General features: G+C 49.9%; 34 non-coding genes across 34 annotated transcripts; all 34 read left to right on the forward strand.

Annotated features, from left to right (window-relative positions):
• The first annotated feature begins 142 nt into the window (after window positions 1-142).
• Window positions 143-214, forward strand: TRNAH-GUG (transfer RNA histidin (anticodon GUG)). The gene has a single exon. It is a non-coding gene; the product is annotated as a tRNA-His (tRNA).
• Window positions 215-915: 701 nt separating this feature from the next.
• Window positions 916-988, forward strand: TRNAR-ACG (transfer RNA arginine (anticodon ACG)). The gene has a single exon. It is a non-coding gene; the product is annotated as a tRNA-Arg (tRNA).
• Window positions 989-996: 8 nt separating this feature from the next.
• On the forward strand, window positions 997-1068 carry TRNAH-GUG (transfer RNA histidin (anticodon GUG)). The gene has a single exon. It is a non-coding gene; the product is annotated as a tRNA-His (tRNA).
• Window positions 1069-1742: 674 nt separating this feature from the next.
• TRNAR-ACG (transfer RNA arginine (anticodon ACG)) lies at window positions 1743-1815 on the forward strand. Its single transcript has one exon. It is a non-coding gene; the product is annotated as a tRNA-Arg (tRNA).
• Window positions 1816-2585: 770 nt separating this feature from the next.
• On the forward strand, window positions 2586-2658 carry TRNAR-ACG (transfer RNA arginine (anticodon ACG)). The gene has a single exon. It is a non-coding gene; the product is annotated as a tRNA-Arg (tRNA).
• An 8-nt stretch (window positions 2659-2666) lies between these two features.
• On the forward strand, window positions 2667-2738 carry TRNAH-GUG (transfer RNA histidin (anticodon GUG)). Its single transcript has one exon. It is a non-coding gene; the product is annotated as a tRNA-His (tRNA).
• Window positions 2739-3433: 695 nt separating this feature from the next.
• TRNAR-ACG (transfer RNA arginine (anticodon ACG)) lies at window positions 3434-3506 on the forward strand. Its single transcript has one exon. It is a non-coding gene; the product is annotated as a tRNA-Arg (tRNA).
• An 8-nt stretch (window positions 3507-3514) lies between these two features.
• TRNAH-GUG (transfer RNA histidin (anticodon GUG)) lies at window positions 3515-3586 on the forward strand. Its single transcript has one exon. It is a non-coding gene; the product is annotated as a tRNA-His (tRNA).
• A 705-nt stretch (window positions 3587-4291) lies between these two features.
• On the forward strand, window positions 4292-4364 carry TRNAR-ACG (transfer RNA arginine (anticodon ACG)). The gene has a single exon. It is a non-coding gene; the product is annotated as a tRNA-Arg (tRNA).
• Window positions 4365-4372: 8 nt separating this feature from the next.
• On the forward strand, window positions 4373-4444 carry TRNAH-GUG (transfer RNA histidin (anticodon GUG)). The gene has a single exon. It is a non-coding gene; the product is annotated as a tRNA-His (tRNA).
• A 697-nt stretch (window positions 4445-5141) lies between these two features.
• TRNAR-ACG (transfer RNA arginine (anticodon ACG)) lies at window positions 5142-5214 on the forward strand. The gene has a single exon. It is a non-coding gene; the product is annotated as a tRNA-Arg (tRNA).
• Window positions 5215-5222: 8 nt separating this feature from the next.
• Window positions 5223-5294, forward strand: TRNAH-GUG (transfer RNA histidin (anticodon GUG)). The gene has a single exon. It is a non-coding gene; the product is annotated as a tRNA-His (tRNA).
• Window positions 5295-5995: 701 nt separating this feature from the next.
• TRNAR-ACG (transfer RNA arginine (anticodon ACG)) lies at window positions 5996-6068 on the forward strand. The gene has a single exon. It is a non-coding gene; the product is annotated as a tRNA-Arg (tRNA).
• Window positions 6069-6838: 770 nt separating this feature from the next.
• On the forward strand, window positions 6839-6911 carry TRNAR-ACG (transfer RNA arginine (anticodon ACG)). The gene has a single exon. It is a non-coding gene; the product is annotated as a tRNA-Arg (tRNA).
• An 8-nt stretch (window positions 6912-6919) lies between these two features.
• On the forward strand, window positions 6920-6991 carry TRNAH-GUG (transfer RNA histidin (anticodon GUG)). The gene has a single exon. It is a non-coding gene; the product is annotated as a tRNA-His (tRNA).
• Window positions 6992-7698: 707 nt separating this feature from the next.
• TRNAR-ACG (transfer RNA arginine (anticodon ACG)) lies at window positions 7699-7771 on the forward strand. The gene has a single exon. It is a non-coding gene; the product is annotated as a tRNA-Arg (tRNA).
• Window positions 7772-7779: 8 nt separating this feature from the next.
• Window positions 7780-7851, forward strand: TRNAH-GUG (transfer RNA histidin (anticodon GUG)). The gene has a single exon. It is a non-coding gene; the product is annotated as a tRNA-His (tRNA).
• Window positions 7852-8546: 695 nt separating this feature from the next.
• On the forward strand, window positions 8547-8619 carry TRNAR-ACG (transfer RNA arginine (anticodon ACG)). Its single transcript has one exon. It is a non-coding gene; the product is annotated as a tRNA-Arg (tRNA).
• Window positions 8620-9398: 779 nt separating this feature from the next.
• On the forward strand, window positions 9399-9471 carry TRNAR-ACG (transfer RNA arginine (anticodon ACG)). Its single transcript has one exon. It is a non-coding gene; the product is annotated as a tRNA-Arg (tRNA).
• An 8-nt stretch (window positions 9472-9479) lies between these two features.
• On the forward strand, window positions 9480-9551 carry TRNAH-GUG (transfer RNA histidin (anticodon GUG)). The gene has a single exon. It is a non-coding gene; the product is annotated as a tRNA-His (tRNA).
• A 707-nt stretch (window positions 9552-10258) lies between these two features.
• TRNAR-ACG (transfer RNA arginine (anticodon ACG)) lies at window positions 10259-10331 on the forward strand. Its single transcript has one exon. It is a non-coding gene; the product is annotated as a tRNA-Arg (tRNA).
• An 866-nt stretch (window positions 10332-11197) lies between these two features.
• TRNAH-GUG (transfer RNA histidin (anticodon GUG)) lies at window positions 11198-11269 on the forward strand. The gene has a single exon. It is a non-coding gene; the product is annotated as a tRNA-His (tRNA).
• Window positions 11270-11968: 699 nt separating this feature from the next.
• Window positions 11969-12041, forward strand: TRNAR-ACG (transfer RNA arginine (anticodon ACG)). Its single transcript has one exon. It is a non-coding gene; the product is annotated as a tRNA-Arg (tRNA).
• An 8-nt stretch (window positions 12042-12049) lies between these two features.
• On the forward strand, window positions 12050-12121 carry TRNAH-GUG (transfer RNA histidin (anticodon GUG)). The gene has a single exon. It is a non-coding gene; the product is annotated as a tRNA-His (tRNA).
• A 695-nt stretch (window positions 12122-12816) lies between these two features.
• Window positions 12817-12889, forward strand: TRNAR-ACG (transfer RNA arginine (anticodon ACG)). Its single transcript has one exon. It is a non-coding gene; the product is annotated as a tRNA-Arg (tRNA).
• An 8-nt stretch (window positions 12890-12897) lies between these two features.
• On the forward strand, window positions 12898-12969 carry TRNAH-GUG (transfer RNA histidin (anticodon GUG)). The gene has a single exon. It is a non-coding gene; the product is annotated as a tRNA-His (tRNA).
• A 782-nt stretch (window positions 12970-13751) lies between these two features.
• TRNAH-GUG (transfer RNA histidin (anticodon GUG)) lies at window positions 13752-13823 on the forward strand. Its single transcript has one exon. It is a non-coding gene; the product is annotated as a tRNA-His (tRNA).
• Window positions 13824-14615: 792 nt separating this feature from the next.
• Window positions 14616-14687, forward strand: TRNAH-GUG (transfer RNA histidin (anticodon GUG)). The gene has a single exon. It is a non-coding gene; the product is annotated as a tRNA-His (tRNA).
• A 703-nt stretch (window positions 14688-15390) lies between these two features.
• Window positions 15391-15463, forward strand: TRNAR-ACG (transfer RNA arginine (anticodon ACG)). Its single transcript has one exon. It is a non-coding gene; the product is annotated as a tRNA-Arg (tRNA).
• An 8-nt stretch (window positions 15464-15471) lies between these two features.
• On the forward strand, window positions 15472-15543 carry TRNAH-GUG (transfer RNA histidin (anticodon GUG)). Its single transcript has one exon. It is a non-coding gene; the product is annotated as a tRNA-His (tRNA).
• A 705-nt stretch (window positions 15544-16248) lies between these two features.
• On the forward strand, window positions 16249-16321 carry TRNAR-ACG (transfer RNA arginine (anticodon ACG)). Its single transcript has one exon. It is a non-coding gene; the product is annotated as a tRNA-Arg (tRNA).
• An 8-nt stretch (window positions 16322-16329) lies between these two features.
• On the forward strand, window positions 16330-16401 carry TRNAH-GUG (transfer RNA histidin (anticodon GUG)). The gene has a single exon. It is a non-coding gene; the product is annotated as a tRNA-His (tRNA).
• A 707-nt stretch (window positions 16402-17108) lies between these two features.
• TRNAR-ACG (transfer RNA arginine (anticodon ACG)) lies at window positions 17109-17181 on the forward strand. The gene has a single exon. It is a non-coding gene; the product is annotated as a tRNA-Arg (tRNA).
• Window positions 17182-17189: 8 nt separating this feature from the next.
• On the forward strand, window positions 17190-17261 carry TRNAH-GUG (transfer RNA histidin (anticodon GUG)). Its single transcript has one exon. It is a non-coding gene; the product is annotated as a tRNA-His (tRNA).
• The last annotated feature ends 418 nt before the right edge of the window (window positions 17262-17679 follow it).

Here is a 17679-nt window from a genome sequence, read left to right on the forward strand (position 1 = left end):
TTGGCTTCTGCAGCTAGAATGCCCTTTGTGAAGGCTTAGCAAAGAGTCAGGGCCAGGTGCAGGGCCAGTGGCGCAATGGATAACGCGTCTGACTACGGATCAGAAGATTGTAGGTTTGACTCCTACCTGGCTCGTTGACAATGCCGTGATCGTATAGTGGTTAGTACTCTGCGTTGTGGCCGCAGCAACCCCGGTTCGAATCCGGGTCACGGCATCTTTATGCGCTGGATGAAGTGTAATGTCCACAGTCACGCCCATGCCAGTTCGGACCCCTGAAGGTACACAAGGAGCAGGAAGTCTCTCTCTCTCTCTCTAAGACCGCTTCTTGCAACCAGCACCAACTCTGTGATATAGGATACCTTGATACTATCCTAGCGTCGGTCGATTACAATGTGGCAGGCCGTAGTCAGATCACTAAAGGATTGGTCAACAGGCCAAGGTGTATCCTGCCATGTCATGCTACACCCGCTGTAACACAAACTTGGGGCCATGCGAACTCTACAACAGTGGCCTTTGAAGGTAACAGCAGAGAGTGAAAAGACTTTCTTTGAAGGCCAGTGGGATGTACATTTTGGACAGCGAGGACCACTGCTTTTCGAGAGGCACGAAAGTAGGCAGCCATCTATGTGGAAGTGAAACAACCGTCCTATAAGGCGGTGGGGTTTCCTTCAACACCACCTGTGGGCCACATAGAATGAGATTGTAACATTATTAGCCTTTGCCATTTTCACAACTATCGAGCAGCCATAAGCAGTGATGTGACAGCAACTGAGAAGGCCTGAGCACTTTCCTTTCCATTAGAAATTCAGCAGAAAGTTAGCCGTTTATCTCTGGAATGGCTGAGATGGTGTCGATTGGCTTCTGCAGCTAGAATGCCCTTTGTGAAGGCTTAGCAAAGAGTCAGGGCCAGGTGCAGGGCCAGTGGCGCAATGGATAACGCGTCTGACTACGGATCAGAAGATTGTAGGTTCGACTCCTACCTGGCTCGTTGACAATGCCGTGATCGTATAGTGGTTAGTACTCTGCGTTGTGGCCGCAGCAACCCCGGTTCGAATCCGGGTCACGGCATCTTTATGCGCTGGATGAAGTGTAATGTCCACAGTCACGCCCATGCCAGTTCGGACCCCTGAAGGTACACAAGGAGCAGGAAGTCTCTCTCTAAGACCGCTTCTTGCAACCAGCACCAACTCTGTGATATAGGATACCTTGATACTATCCTAGCGTCGGTCGATTACAATGTGGCAGGCCGTAGTCAGATCACTAAAGGATTGGTCAACAGGCCAAGGTGTATCCCGCTGTAACACAAACTTGGGGCCATGCGAACTCTACAACAGTGGCCTTTGAAGGTAACAGCAGAGAGTGAAAAGACTTTCTTTGAAGGCCAGTGGGATGTACATTTTGGACAGCGAGGACCACTGCTTTTCGAGAGGCACGAAAGTAGGCAGCCATCTATGTGGAAGTGAAACAACCGTCCTATAAGGCGGTGGGGTTTCCTTCAACACCACCTGTGGGCCACATAGAATGAGATTGTAACATTATTAGCCTTTGCCATTTTCACAACTATCGAGCAGCCATAAGCAGTGATGTGACAGCAACTGAGAAGGCCTGAGCACTTTCCTTTCCATTAGAAATTCAGCAGAAAGTTAGCCGTTTATCTCTGGAATGGCTGAGATGGTGTCGATTGGCTTCTGCAGCTAGAATGCCCTTTGTGAAGGCTTAGCAAAGAGTCAGGGCCAGGTGCAGGGCCAGTGGCGCAATGGATAACGCGTCTGACTACGGATCAGAAGATTGTAGGTTCGACTCCTACCTGGCTCGTTGACAATGCCGTGATCGTATAGTGGTTAGTACTCTGCGTTGTGGCCGCAGCAACCCCGGGTCACGGCATCTTTATGCGCTGGATGAAGTGTAATGTCCACAGTCACGCCCATGCCAGTTCGGACCCCTGAAGGTACACAAGGAGCAGGAAGTCTCTCTCTCTCTCTCTAAGACCGCTTCTTGCAACCAGCACCAACTCTGTGATATAGGATACCTTGATACTATCCTAGCGTCGGTCGATTACAATGTGGCAGGCCGTAGTCAGATCACTAAAGGATTGGTCAACAGGCCAAGGTGTATCCTGCCATGTCATGCTACACCCGCTGTAACACAAACTTGGGGCCATGCGAACTCTACAACAGTGGCCTTTGAAGGTAACAGCAGAGAGTGAAAAGACTTTCTTTGAAGGCCAGTGGGATGTACATTTTGGACAGCGAGGACCACTGCTTTTCGAGAGGCACGAAAGTAGGCAGCCATCTATGTGGAAGTGAAACAACCGTCCTATAAGGCGGTGGGGTTTCCTTCAACACCACCTGTGGGCCACATAGAATGAGATTGTAACATTATTAGCCTTTGCCATTTTCACAACTATCGAGCAGCCATAAGCAGTGATGTGACAGCAACTGAGAAGGCCTGAGCACTTTCCTTTCCATTAGAAATTCAGCAGAAAGTTAGCCGTTTATCTCTGGAATGGCTGAGATGGTGTCGATTGGCTTCTGCAGCTAGAATGCCCTTTGTGAAGGCTTAGCAAAGAGTCAGGGCCAGGTGCAGGGCCAGTGGCGCAATGGATAACGCGTCTGACTACGGATCAGAAGATTGTAGGTTCGACTCCTACCTGGCTCGTTGACAATGCCGTGATCGTATAGTGGTTAGTACTCTGCGTTGTGGCCGCAGCAACCCCGGTTCGAATCCGGGTCACGGCATCTTTATGCGCTGGATGAAGTGTAATGTCCACAGTCACGCCCCCATGCCAGTTCGGACCCCTGAAGGTACACAAGGAGCAGGAAGTCTCTCTCTAAGACCGCTTCTTGCAACCAGCACCAACTCTGTGATATAGGATACCTTGATACTATCCTAGCGTTGGTCGATTACAATGTGGCAGGCCGTAGTCAGATCACTAAAGGATTGGTCAACAGGCCAAGGTGTATCCTGCCATGTCATGCTACACCCGCTGTAACACAAACTTGGGGCCATGCGAACTCTACAACAGTGGCCTTTGAAGGTAACAGCAGAGAGTGAAAAGACTTTCTTTGAAGGCCAGTGGGATGTACATTTTGGACAGCGAGGACCACTGCTTTTCGAGAGGCACGAAAGTAGGCAGCCATCTATGTGGAAGTGAAACAACCGTCCTATAAGGCGGTGGGGTTTCCTTCAACACCACCTGTGGGCCACATAGAATGAGATTGTAACATTATTAGCCTTTGCCATTTTCACAACTATCGAGCAGCCATAAGCAGTGATGTGACAGCAACTGAGAAGGCCTGAGCACTTTCCTTTCCATTAGAAATTCAGCAGAAAGTTAGCCGTTTATCTCTGGAATGGCTGAGATGGTGTCGATTGGCTTCTGCAGCTAGAATGCCCTTTGTGAAGGCTTAGCAAAGAGTCAGGGCCAGGTGCAGGGCCAGTGGCGCAATGGATAACGCGTCTGACTACGGATCAGAAGATTGTAGGTTCGACTCCTACCTGGCTCGTTGACAATGCCGTGATCGTATAGTGGTTAGTACTCTGCGTTGTGGCCGCAGCAACCCCGGTTCGAATCCGGGTCACGGCATCTTTATGCGCTGGATGAAGTGTAATGTCCACAGTCACGCCCATGCCAGTTCGGACCCCTGAAGGTACACAAGGAGCAGGAAGTCTCTCTCTCTCTCTCTCTCTAAGACCGCTTCTTGCAACCAGCACCAACTCTGTGATATAGGATACCTTGATACTATCCTAGCGTCGGTCGATTACAATGTGGCAGGCCGTAGTCAGATCACTAAAGGATTGGTCAACAGGCCAAGGTGTATCCTGCCATGTCATGCTACACCCGCTGTAACACAAACTTGGGGCCATGCGAACTCTACAACAGTGGCCTTTGAAGGTAACAGCAGAGAGTGAAAAGACTTTCTTTGAAGGCCAGTGGGATGTACATTTTGGACAGCGAGGACCACTGCTTTTCGAGAGGCACGAAAGTAGGCAGCCATCTATGTGGAAGTGAAACAACCGTCCTATAAGGCGGTGGGGTTTCCTTCAACACCACCTGTGGGCCACATAGAATGAGATTGTAACATTATTAGCCTTTGCCATTTTCACAACTATCGAGCAGCCATAAGCAGTGATGTGACAGCAACTGAGAAGGCCTGAGCACTTTCCTTTCCATTAGAAATTCAGCAGAAAGTTAGCCGTTTATCTCTGGAATGGCTGAGATGGTGTCGATTGGCTTCTGCAGCTAGAATGCCCTTTGTGAAGGCTTAGCAAAGAGTCAGGGCCAGGTGCAGGGCCAGTGGCGCAATGGATAACGCGTCTGACTACGGATCAGAAGATTGTAGGTTCGACTCCTACCTGGCTCGTTGACAATGCCGTGATCGTATAGTGGTTAGTACTCTGCGTTGTGGCCGCAGCAACCCCGGTTCGAATCCGGGTCACGGCATCTTTATGCGCTGGATGAAGTGTAATGTCCACAGTCACGCCCATGCCAGTTCGGACCCCTGAAGGTACACAAGGAGCAGGAAGTCTCTCTCTCTCTAAGACCGCTTCTTGCAACCAGCACCAACTCTGTGATATAGGATACCTTGATACTATCCTAGCGTCGGTCGATTACAATGTGGCAGGCCGTAGTCAGATCACTAAAGGATTGGTCAACAGGCCAAGGTGTATCCTGCCATGTCATGCTACACCCGCTGTAACACAAACTTGGGGCCATGCGAACTCTACAACAGTGGCCTTTGAAGGTAACAGCAGAGAGTGAAAAGACTTTCTTTGAAGGCCAGTGGGATGTACATTTTGGACAGCGAGGACCACTGCTTTTCGAGAGGCACGAAAGTAGGCAGCCATCTATGTGGAAGTGAAACAACCGTCCTATAAGGCGGTGGGGTTTCCTTCAACACCACCTGTGGGCCACATAGAATGAGATTGTAACATTATTAGCCTTTGCCATTTTCACAACTATCGAGCAGCCATAAGCAGTGATGTGACAGCAACTGAGAAGGCCTGAGCACTTTCCTTTCCATTAGAAATTCAGCAGAAAGTTAGCCGTTTATCTCTGGAATGGCTGAGATGGTGTCGATTGGCTTCTGCAGCTAGAATGCCCTTTGTGAAGGCTTAGCAAAGAGTCAGGGCCAGGTGCAGGGCCAGTGGCGCAATGGATAACGCGTCTGACTACGGATCAGAAGATTGTAGGTTCGACTCCTACCTGGCTCGTTGACAATGCCGTGATCGTATAGTGGTTAGTACTCTGCGTTGTGGCCGCAGCAACCCCGGTTCGAATCCGGGTCACGGCATCTTTATGCGCTGGATGAAGTGTAATGTCCACAGTCACGCCCATGCCAGTTCGGACCCCTGAAGGTACACAAGGAGCAGGAAGTCTCTCTCTCTCTCTCTAAGACCGCTTCTTGCAACCAGCACCAACTCTGTGATATAGGATACCTTGATACTATCCTAGCGTCGGTCGATTACAATGTGGCAGGCCGTAGTCAGATCACTAAAGGATTGGTCAACAGGCCAAGGTGTATCCTGCCATGTCATGCTACACCCGCTGTAACACAAACTTGGGGCCATGCGAACTCTACAACAGTGGCCTTTGAAGGTAACAGCAGAGAGTGAAAAGACTTTCTTTGAAGGCCAGTGGGATGTACATTTTGGACAGCGAGGACCACTGCTTTTCGAGAGGCACGAAAGTAGGCAGCCATCTATGTGGAAGTGAAACAACCGTCCTATAAGGCGGTGGGGTTTCCTTCAACACCACCTGTGGGCCACATAGAATGAGATTGTAACATTATTAGCCTTTGCCATTTTCACAACTATCGAGCAGCCATAAGCAGTGATGTGACAGCAACTGAGAAGGCCTGAGCACTTTCCTTTCCATTAGAAATTCAGCAGAAAGTTAGCCGTTTATCTCTGGAATGGCTGAGATGGTGTCGATTGGCTTCTGCAGCTAGAATGCCCTTTGTGAAGGCTTAGCAAAGAGTCAGGGCCAGGTGCAGGGCCAGTGGCGCAATGGATAACGCGTCTGACTACGGATCAGAAGATTGTAGGTTCGACTCCTACCTGGCTCGTTGACAATGCCGTGATCGTATAGTGGTTAGTACTCTGCGTTGTGGCCGCAGCAACCCCGGGTCACGGCATCTTTATGCGCTGGATGAAGTGTAATGTCCACAGTCACGCCCATGCCAGTTCGGACCCCTGAAGGTACACAAGGAGCAGGAAGTCTCTCTCTCTCTCTCTAAGACCGCTTCTTGCAACCAGCACCAACTCTGTGATATAGGATACCTTGATACTATCCTAGCGTCGGTCGATTACAATGTGGCAGGCCGTAGTCAGATCACTAAAGGATTGGTCAACAGGCCAAGGTGTATCCTGCCATGTCATGCTACACCCGCTGTAACACAAACTTGGGGCCATGCGAACTCTACAACAGTGGCCTTTGAAGGTAACAGCAGAGAGTGAAAAGACTTTCTTTGAAGGCCAGTGGGATGTACATTTTGGACAGCGAGGACCACTGCTTTTCGAGAGGCACGAAAGTAGGCAGCCATCTATGTGGAAGTGAAACAACCGTCCTATAAGGCGGTGGGGTTTCCTTCAACACCACCTGTGGGCCACATAGAATGAGATTGTAACATTATTAGCCTTTGCCATTTTCACAACTATCGAGCAGCCATAAGCAGTGATGTGACAGCAACTGAGAAGGCCTGAGCACTTTCCTTTCCATTAGAAATTCAGCAGAAAGTTAGCCGTTTATCTCTGGAATGGCTGAGATGGTGTCGATTGGCTTCTGCAGCTAGAATGCCCTTTGTGAAGGCTTAGCAAAGAGTCAGGGCCAGGTGCAGGGCCAGTGGCGCAATGGATAACGCGTCTGACTACGGATCAGAAGATTGTAGGTTCGACTCCTACCTGGCTCGTTGACAATGCCGTGATCGTATAGTGGTTAGTACTCTGCGTTGTGGCCGCAGCAACCCCGGTTCGAATCCGGGTCACGGCATCTTTATGCGCTGGATGAAGTGTAATGTCCACAGTCACGCCCCCATGCCAGTTCGGACCCCTGAAGGTACACAAGGAGCAGGAAGTCTCTCTCTCTCTCTCTCTCTAAGACCGCTTCTTGCAACCAGCACCAACTCTGTGATATAGGATACCTTGATACTATCCTAGCGTCGGTCGATTACAATGTGGCAGGCCGTAGTCAGATCACTAAAGGATTGGTCAACAGGCCAAGGTGTATCCTGCCATGTCATGCTACACCCGCTGTAACACAAACTTGGGGCCATGCGAACTCTACAACAGTGGCCTTTGAAGGTAACAGCAGAGAGTGAAAAGACTTTCTTTGAAGGCCAGTGGGATGTACATTTTGGACAGCGAGGACCACTGCTTTTCGAGAGGCACGAAAGTAGGCAGCCATCTATGTGGAAGTGAAACAACCGTCCTATAAGGCGGTGGGGTTTCCTTCAACACCACCTGTGGGCCACATAGAATGAGATTGTAACATTATTAGCCTTTGCCATTTTCACAACTATCGAGCAGCCATAAGCAGTGATGTGACAGCAACTGAGAAGGCCTGAGCACTTTCCTTTCCATTAGAAATTCAGCAGAAAGTTAGCCGTTTATCTCTGGAATGGCTGAGATGGTGTCGATTGGCTTCTGCAGCTAGAATGCCCTTTGTGAAGGCTTAGCAAAGAGTCAGGGCCAGGTGCAGGGCCAGTGGCGCAATGGATAACGCGTCTGACTACGGATCAGAAGATTGTAGGTTCGACTCCTACCTGGCTCGTTGACAATGCCGTGATCGTATAGTGGTTAGTACTCTGCGTTGTGGCCGCAGCAACCCCGGTTCGAATCCGGGTCACGGCATCTTTATGCGCTGGATGAAGTGTAATGTCCACAGTCACGCCCATGCCAGTTCGGACCCCTGAAGGTACACAAGGAGCAGGAAGTCTCTCTCTCTAAGACCGCTTCTTGCAACCAGCACCAACTCTGTGATATAGGATACCTTGATACTATCCTAGCGTCGGTCGATTACAATGTGGCAGGCCGTAGTCAGATCACTAAAGGATTGGTCAACAGGCCAAGGTGTATCCTGCCATGTCATGCTACACCCGCTGTAACACAAACTTGGGGCCATGCGAACTCTACAACAGTGGCCTTTGAAGGTAACAGCAGAGAGTGAAAAGACTTTCTTTGAAGGCCAGTGGGATGTACATTTTGGACAGCGAGGACCACTGCTTTTCGAGAGGCACGAAAGTAGGCAGCCATCTATGTGGAAGTGAAACAACCGTCCTATAAGGCGGTGGGGTTTCCTTCAACACCACCTGTGGGCCACATAGAATGAGATTGTAACATTATTAGCCTTTGCCATTTTCACAACTATCGAGCAGCCATAAGCAGTGATGTGACAGCAACTGAGAAGGCCTGAGCACTTTCCTTTCCATTAGAAATTCAGCAGAAAGTTAGCCGTTTATCTCTGGAATGGCTGAGATGGTGTCGATTGGCTTCTGCAGCTAGAATGCCCTTTGTGAAGGCTTAGCAAAGAGTCAGGGCCAGGTGCAGGGCCAGTGGCGCAATGGATAACGCGTCTGACTACGGATCAGAAGATTGTAGGTTCGACTCCTACCTGGCTCGTTGACAATGCCGTGATCGTATAGTGGTTAGTACTCTGCGTTGTGGCCGCAGCAACCCCGGTTCGAATCCGGGTCACAGCATCTTTATGCGCTGGATGAAGTGTAATGTCCACAGTCACGCCCATGCCAGTTCGGACCCCTGAAGGTACACAAGGAGCAGGAAGTCTCTCTCTCTCTCTAAGACCGCTTCTTGCAACCAGCACCAACTCTGTGATATAGGATACCTTGATACTATCCTAGCGTCGGTCGATTACAATGTGGCAGGCCGTAGTCAGATCACTAAAGGATTGGTCAACAGGCCAAGGTGTATCCTGCCATGTCATGCTACACCCGCTGTAACACAAACTTGGGGCCATGCGAACTCTACAACAGTGGCCTTTGAAGGTAACAGCAGAGAGTGAAAAGACTTTCTTTGAAGGCCAGTGGGATGTACATTTTGGACAGCGAGGACCACTGCTTTTCGAGAGGCACGAAAGTAGGCAGCCATCTATGTGGAAGTGAAACAACCGTCCTATAAGGCGGTGGGGTTTCCTTCAACACCACCTGTGGGCCACATAGAATGAGATTGTAACATTATTAGCCTTTGCCATTTTCACAACTATCGAGCAGCCATAAGCAGTGATGTGACAGCAACTGAGAAGGCCTGAGCACTTTCCTTTCCATTAGAAATTCAGCAGAAAGTTAGCCGTTTATCTCTGGAATGGCTGAGATGGTGTCGATTGGCTTCTGCAGCTAGAATGCCCTTTGTGAAGGCTTAGCAAAGAGTCAGGGCCAGGTGCAGGGCCAGTGGCGCAATGGATAACGCGTCTGACTACGGATCAGAAGATTGTAGGTTCGACTCCTACCTGGCTCGTTGACAATGCCGTGATCGTATAGTGGTTAGTACTCTGCGTTGTGGCCGCAGCAACCCCGGTTCGAATCCGGGTCACGGCATCTTTATGCGCTGGATGAAGTGTAATGTCCACAGTCACGCCCATGCCAGTTCGGACCCCTGAAGGTACACAAGGAGCAGGAAGTCTCTCTCTCTCTCTCTCTCTCTAAGACCGCTTCTTGCAACCAGCACCAACTCTGTGATATAGGATACCTTGATACTATCCTAGCGTCGGTCGATTACAATGTGGCAGGCCGTAGTCAGATCACTAAAGGATTGGTCAACAGGCCAAGGTGTATCCTGCCATGTCATGCTACACCCGCTGTAACACAAACTTGGGGCCATGCGAACTCTACAACAGTGGCCTTTGAAGGTAACAGCAGAGAGTGAAAAGACTTTCTTTGAAGGCCAGTGGGATGTACATTTTGGACAGCGAGGACCACTGCTTTTCGAGAGGCACGAAAGTAGGCAGCCATCTATGTGGAAGTGAAACAACCGTCCTATAAGGCGGTGGGGTTTCCTTCAACACCACCTGTGGGCCACATAGAATGAGATTGTAACATTATTAGCCTTTGCCATTTTCACAACTATCGAGCAGCCATAAGCAGTGATGTGACAGCAACTGAGAAGGCCTGAGCACTTTCCTTTCCATTAGAAATTCAGCAGAAAGTTAGCCGTTTATCTCTGGAATGGCTGAGATGGTGTCGATTGGCTTCTGCAGCTAGAATGCCCTTTGTGAAGGCTTAGCAAAGAGTCAGGGCCAGGTGCAGGGCCAGTGGCGCAATGGATAACGCGTCTGACTACGGATCAGAAGATTGTAGGTTCGACTCCTACCTGGCTCGTTGACCATGCCGTGATCGTATAGTGGTTAGTACTCTGCGTTGTGGCCGCAGCAACCCTGGTTCGAATCCGGGTCACGGCATCTTTATGCGCTGGATGAAGTGTAATGTCCACAGTCACGCCCATGCCAGTTCGGACCCCTGAAGGTACACAAGGAGCAGGAAGTCTCTCTCTCTCTCTCTCTCTAAGACCGCTTCTTGCAACCAGCACCAACTCTGTGATATAGGATACCTTGATACTATCCTAGCGTCGGTCGATTACAATGTGGCAGGCCGTAGTCAGATCACTAAAGGATTGGTCAACAGGCCAAGGTGTATCCTGCCATGTCATGCTACACCCGCTGTAACACAAACTTGGGGCCATGCGAACTCTACAACAGTGGCCTTTGAAGGTAACAGCAGAGAGTGAAAAGACTTTCTTTGAAGGCCAGTGGGATGTACATTTTGGACAGCGAGGACCACTGCTTTTCGAGAGGCACGAAAGTAGGCAGCCATCTATGTGGAAGTGAAACAACCGTCCTATAAGGCGGTGGGGTTTCCTTCAACACCACCTGTGGGCCACATAGAATGAGATTGTAACATTATTAGCCTTTGCCATTTTCACAACTATCGAGCAGCCATAAGCAGTGATGTGACAGCAACTGAGAAGGCCTGAGCACTTTCCTTTCCATTAGAAATTCAGCAGAAAGTTAGCCGTTTATCTCTGGAATGGCTGAGATGGTGTCGATTGGCTTCTGCAGCTAGAATGCCCTTTGTGAAGGCTTAGCAAAGAGTCAGGGCCAGGTGCAGGGCCAGTGGCGCAATGGATAACGCGTCTGACTACGGATCAGAAGATTGTAGGTTCGACTCCTGCCTGGCTCGTTGACAATGCCGTGATCGTATAGTGGTTAGTACTCTGCGTTGTGGCCGCAGCAACCCCGGTTCGAATCCGGGTCACGGCATCTTTATGCGCTGGATGAAGTGTAATGTCCACAGTCACGCCCATGCCAGTTCGGACCCCTGAAGGTACACAAGGAGCAGGAAGTCTCTCTCTCTCTCTAAGACCGCTTCTTGCAACCAGCACCAACTCTGTGATATAGGATACCTTGATACTATCCTAGCGTCGGTCGATTACAATGTGGCAGGCCGTAGTCAGATCACTAAAGGATTGGTCAACAGGCCAAGGTGTATCCTGCCATGTCATGCTACACCCGCTGTAACACAAACTTGGGGCCATGCGAACTCTACAACAGTGGCCTTTGAAGGTAACAGCAGAGAGTGAAAAGACTTTCTTTGAAGGCCAGTGGGATGTACATTTTGGACAGCGAGGACCACTGCTTTTCGAGAGGCACGAAAGTAGGCAGCCATCTATGTGGAAGTGAAACAACCGTCCTATAAGGCGGTGGGGTTTCCTTCAACACCACCTGTGGGCCACATAGAATGAGATTGTAACATTATTAGCCTTTGCCATTTTCACAACTATCGAGCAGCCATAAGCAGTGATGTGACAGCAACTGAGAAGGCCTGAGCACTTTCCTTTCCATTAGAAATTCAGCAGAAAGTTAGCCGTTTATCTCTGGAATGGCTGAGATGGTGTCGATTGGCTTCTGCAGCTAGAATGCCCTTTGTGAAGGCTTAGCAAAGAGTCAGGGCCAGGTGCAGGGCCAGTGGCGCAATGGATAACGCGTCTGACTACGGATCAGAAGATTGTAGGTTCGACTCCTACCTGGCTCGTTGACAATGCCGTGATCGTATAGTGGTTAGTACTCTGCGTTGTGGCCGCAGCAACCCCGGTTCGAATCCGGGTCACGGCATCTTTATGCGCTGGATGAAGTGTAATGTCCACAGTCACGCCCATGCCAGTTCGGACCCCTGAAGGTACACAAGGAGCAGGAAGTCTCTCTCTCTAAGACCGCTTCTTGCAACCAGCACCAACTCTGTGATATAGGATACCTTGATACTATCCTAGCGTCGGTCGATTACAATGTGGCAGGCCGTAGTCAGATCACTAAAGGATTGGTCAACAGGCCAAGGTGTATCCTGCCATGTCATGCTACACCCGCTGTAACACAAACTTGGGGCCATGCGAACTCTACAACAGTGGCCTTTGAAGGTAACAGCAGAGAGTGAAAAGACTTTCTTTGAAGGCCAGTGGGATGTACATTTTGGACAGCGAGGACCACTGCTTTTCGAGAGGCACGAAAGTAGGCAGCCATCTATGTGGAAGTGAAACAACCGTCCTATAAGGCGGTGGGGTTTCCTTCAACACCACCTGTGGGCCACATAGAATGAGATTGTAACATTATTAGCCTTTGCCATTTTCACAACTATCGAGCAGCCATAAGCAGTGATGTGACAGCAACTGAGAAGGCCTGAGCACTTTCCTTTCCATTAGAAATTCAGCAGAAAGTTAGCCGTTTATCTCTGGAATGGCTGAGATGGTGTCGATTGGCTTCTGCAGCTAGAATGCCCTTTGTGAAGGCTTAGCAAAGAGTCAGGGCCAGGTGCAGGGCCAGTGGCGCAATGGATAACGCGTCTGACTACGGATCAGAAGATTGTAGGTTCGACTCCTACCTGGCTCGTTGACAATGCCGTGATCGTATAGTGGTTAGTACTCTGCGTTGTGGCCGCAGCAACCCCGGTTCGAATCCGGGTCACGGCATCTTTATGCGCTGGATGAAGTGTAATGTCCACAGTCACGCCCATGCCAGTTCGGACCCCTGAAGGTACACAAGGAGCAGGAAGTCTCTCTCTCTCTCTCTAAGACCGCTTCTTGCAACCAGCACCAACTCTGTGATATAGGATACCTTGATACTATCCTAGCGTCGGTCGATTACAATGTGGCAGGCCGTAGTCAGATCACTAAAGGATTGGTCAACAGGCCAAGGTGTATCCTGCCATGTCATGCTACACCCGCTGTAACACAAACTTGGGGCCATGCGAACTCTACAACAGTGGCCTTTGAAGGTAACAGCAGAGAGTGAAAAGACTTTCTTTGAAGGCCAGTGGGATGTACATTTTGGACAGTGAGGACCACTGCTTTTCGAGAGGCACGAAAGTAGGCAGCCATCTATGTGGAAGTGAAACAACCGTCCTATAAGGCGGTGGGGTTTCCTTCAACACCACCTGTGGGCCACATAGAATGAGATTGTAACATTATTAGCCTTTGCCATTTTCACAACTATCGAGCAGCCATAAGCAGTGATGTGACAGCAACTGAGAAGGCCTGAGCACTTTCCTTTCCATTAGAAATTCAGCAGAAAGTTAGCCGTTTATCTCTGGAATGGCTGAGATGGTGTCGATTGGCTTCTGCAGCTAGAATGCCCTTTGTGAAGGCTTAGCAAAGAGTCAGGGCCAGGTGCAGGGCCAGTGGCGCAATGAATAACGCGTCTGACTACGGATCAGAAGATTGTAGGTTCGACTCCTACCTGGCTCGTTGACAAGGCCGTGATCGTATAGTGGTTAGTACTCTGCGTTGTGGCCGCAGCAACCCCGGTTCGAATCCGGGTCACGGCATCTTTATGCGCTGGATGAAGTGTAATGTCCACAGTCACGCCCATGCCAGTTCGGACCCCTGAAGGTACACAAGGAGCAGGAAGTCTCTCTCTCTCTCTCTCTCTCTCTCTAAGACCGCTTCTTGCAACCAGCACCAACTCTGTGATATAGGATACCTTGATACTATCCTAGCGTCGGTTGATTACAATGTGGCAGGCCGTAGTCAGATCACTAAAGGATTGGTCAACAGGCCAAGGTGTATCCTGCCATGTCATGCTACACCCGCTGTAACACAAACTTGGGGCCATGCGAACTCTACAACAGTGGCCTTTGAAGGTAACAGCAGAGAGTGAAAAGACTTTCTTTGAAGGCCAGTGGGATGTACATTTTGGACAGCGAGGACCACTGCTTTTCGAGAGGCACGAAAGTAGGCAGCCATCTATGTGGAAGTGAAACAACCGTCCTATAAGGCGGTGGGGTTTCCTTCAACACCACCTGTGGGCCACATAGAATGAGATTGTAACATTATTAGCCTTTGCCATTTTCACAACTATCGAGCAGCCATAAGCAGTGATGTGACAGCAACTGAGAAGGCCTGAGCACTTTCCTTTCCATTAGAAATTCAGCAGAAAGTTAGCCGTTTATCTCTGGAATGGCTGAGATGGTGTCGATTGGCTTCTGCAGCTAGAATGCCCTTTGTGAAGGCTTAGCAAAGAGTCAGGGCCAGGTGCAGGGCCAGTGGCGCAATGGATAACGCGTCTGACTACGGATCAGAAGATTGTAGGTTCAACTCCTACCTGGCTCGTTGACAATGCCGTGATCGTATAGTGGTTAGTACTCTGCGTTGTGACCGCAGCAACCCCGGTTCGAATCCGGGTCACGGCATCTTTATGCGCTGGATGAAGTGTAATGTCCACAGTCACGCCCATGCCAGTTCGGACCCCTGAAGGTACACAAGGAGCAGGAAGTCTCTCTCTCTCTCTCTCTAAGACCGCTTCTTGCAACCAGCACCAACTCTGTGATATAGGATACCTTGATACTATCCTAGCGTCGGTCGATTACAATGTGGCAGGCCGTAGTCAGATCACTAAAGGATTGGTCAACAGGCCAAGGTGTATCCTGCCATGTCATGCTACACCCGCTGTAACACAAACTTGGGGCCATGCGAACTCTACAACAGTGGCCTTTGAAGGTAACAGCAGAGAGTGAAAAGACTTTCTTTGAAGGCCAGTGGGATGTACATTTTGGACAGCGAGGACCACTGCTTTTCGAGAGGCACGAAAGTAGGCAGCCATCTATGTGGAAGTGAAACAACCGTCCTATAAGGCGGTGGGGTTTCCTTCAACACCACCTGTGGGCCACATAGAATGAGATTGTAACATTATTAGCCTTTGCCATTTTCACAACTATCGAGCAGCCATAAGCAGTGATGTGACAGCAACTGAGAAGGCCTGAGCACTTTCCTTTCCATTAGAAATTCAGCAGAAAGTTAGCCGTTTATCTCTGGAATGGCTGAGATGGTGTCGATTGGCTTCTGCAGCTACAATGCCCTTTGTGAAGGCTTAGCAAAGAGTCAGGGCCAGGTGCAGGGCCAGTGGCGCAATGGATAACGCGTCTGACTACGGATCAGAAGATTGTAGGTTCGACTCCTACCTGGCTCGTTGACAATGCCGTGATCGTATAGTGGTTAGTACTCTGCGTTGTGGCCGCAGCAACCCCGGTTCGAATCCGGGTCACGGCATCTTTATGCGCTGGATGAAGTGTAATGTCCACAGTCACGCCCATGCCAGTTCGGACCCCTGAAGGTACACAAGGAGCAGGAAGTCTCTCTCTCTCTCTCTCTCTAAGACCGCTTCTTGCAACCAGCACCAACTCTGTGATATAGGATACCTTGATACTATCCTAGCGTCGGTCGATTACAATGTGGCAGGCCGTAGTCAGATCACTAAAGGATTGGTCAACAGGCCAAGGTGTATCCTGCCATGTCATGCTACACCCGCTGTAACACAAACTTGGGGCCATGCGAACTCTACAACAGTGGCCTTTGAAGGTAACAGCAGAGAGTGAAAAGACTTTCTTTGAAGGCCAGTGGGATGTACGTTTTGGACAGCGAGGACCACTGCTTTTCGAGAGGCACGAAAGTAGGCAGCCATCTATGTGGAAGTGAAACAACCGTCCTATAAGGCGGTGGGGTTTCCTTCAACACCACCTGTGGGCCACATAGAATGAGATTGTAACATTATTAGCCTTTGCCATTTTCACAACTATCGAGCAGCCATAAGCAGTGATGTGACAGCAACTGAGAAGGCCTGAGCACTTTCCTTTCCATTAGAAATTCAGCAGAAAGTTAGCCGTTTATCTCTGGAATGGCTGAGATGGTGTCGATTGGCTTCTGCAGCTAGAATGCCCTTTGTGAAGGCTTAGCAAAGAGTCAGGGCCAGGTGCAGGGCCAGTGGCGCAATGGATAACGCGTCTGACTACGGATCAGAAGATTGTAGGTTCGACTCCTACCTGGCTCGTTGACAATGCCGTGATCGTATAGTGGTTAGTACTCTGCGTTGTGGCCGCAGCAACCCCGGTTCGAATCCGGGTCACGGCATCTTTATGCGCTGGATGAAGTGTAATGTCCACAGTCACGCCCATGCCAGTTCGGACCCCTGAAGGTACACAAGGAGCAGGAAGTCTCTCTCTCTCTCTCTCTCTCTAAGACCGCTTCTTGCAACCAGCACCAACTCTGTGATATAGGATACCTTGATACTATCCTAGCGTCGGTCGATTACAATGTGGCAGGCCGTAGTCAGATCACTAAAGGATTGGTCAACAGGCCAAGGTGTATCCTGCCATGTCATGCTACACCCGCTGTAACACAAACTTGGGGCCATGCGAACTCTACAACAGTGGCCTTTGAAGGTAACAGCAGAGAGTGAAAAGACTTTCTTTGAAGGCCAGTGGGATGTACATTTTGGACAGCGAGGACCACTGCTTTTCGAGAGGCACGAAAGTAGGCAGCCATCTATGTGGAAGTGAAACAACCGTCCTATAAGGCGGTGGGGTTTCCTTCAACACCACCTGTGGGCCACATAGAATGAGATTGTAACATTATTAGCTTTTGCCATTTTCACAACTATCGAGCAGCCATAAGCAGTGATGTGACAGCAACTGAGAAGGCCTGAGCACTTTCCTTTCCATTAGAAATTCAGCAGAAAGTTAGCCGTTTATCTCTGGAATGGCTGAGATGGTGTCGATTGGCTTCTGCAGCTAGAATGCCCTTTGTGAAGGCTTAGCAAAGAGTCAGGGCCAGGTGCAGGGCCAGTGGCGCAATGGATAACGCGTCTGACTACGGATCAGAAGATTGTAGGTTCGACTCCTACCTGGCTCGTTGACAATGCCGTGATCGTATAGTGGTTAGTACTCTGCGTTGTGGCCGCAGCAACCCCGGTTCGAATCCGGGTCACGGCATCTTTATGCGCTGGATGAAGTGTAATGTCCACAGTCACGCCCATGCCAGTTCGGACCCCTGAAGGTACACAAGGAGCAGGAAGTCTCTCTCTCTCTCTCTCTAAGACCGCTTCTTGCAACCAGCACCAACTCTGTGATATAGGATACCTTGATACTATCCTAGCGTCGGTCGATTACAATGTGGCAGGCCGTAGTCAGATCACTAAAGGATTGGTCAACAGGCCAAGGTGTATCCTGCCATGTCATGCTACACCCGCTGTAACACAAACTTGGGGCCATGCGAACTCTACAACAGTGGCCTTTGAAGGTAACAGCAGAGAGTGAAAAGACTTTCTTTGAAGGCCAGTGGGATGTACATTTTGGACAGCGAGGACCACTGCTTTTCGAGAGGCACGAAAGTAGGCAGCCATCTATGTGG

This window comes from Lithobates pipiens, unplaced genomic scaffold (assembly GCF_037356315.1).
Source record: "Lithobates pipiens isolate NorthernLeopardFrog02 unplaced genomic scaffold, aLitPip1_a1.2 Scaffold_8, whole genome shotgun sequence".
In the NCBI taxonomy this organism is placed as follows: Eukaryota; Metazoa; Chordata; class Amphibia; order Anura; family Ranidae; genus Lithobates; species Lithobates pipiens.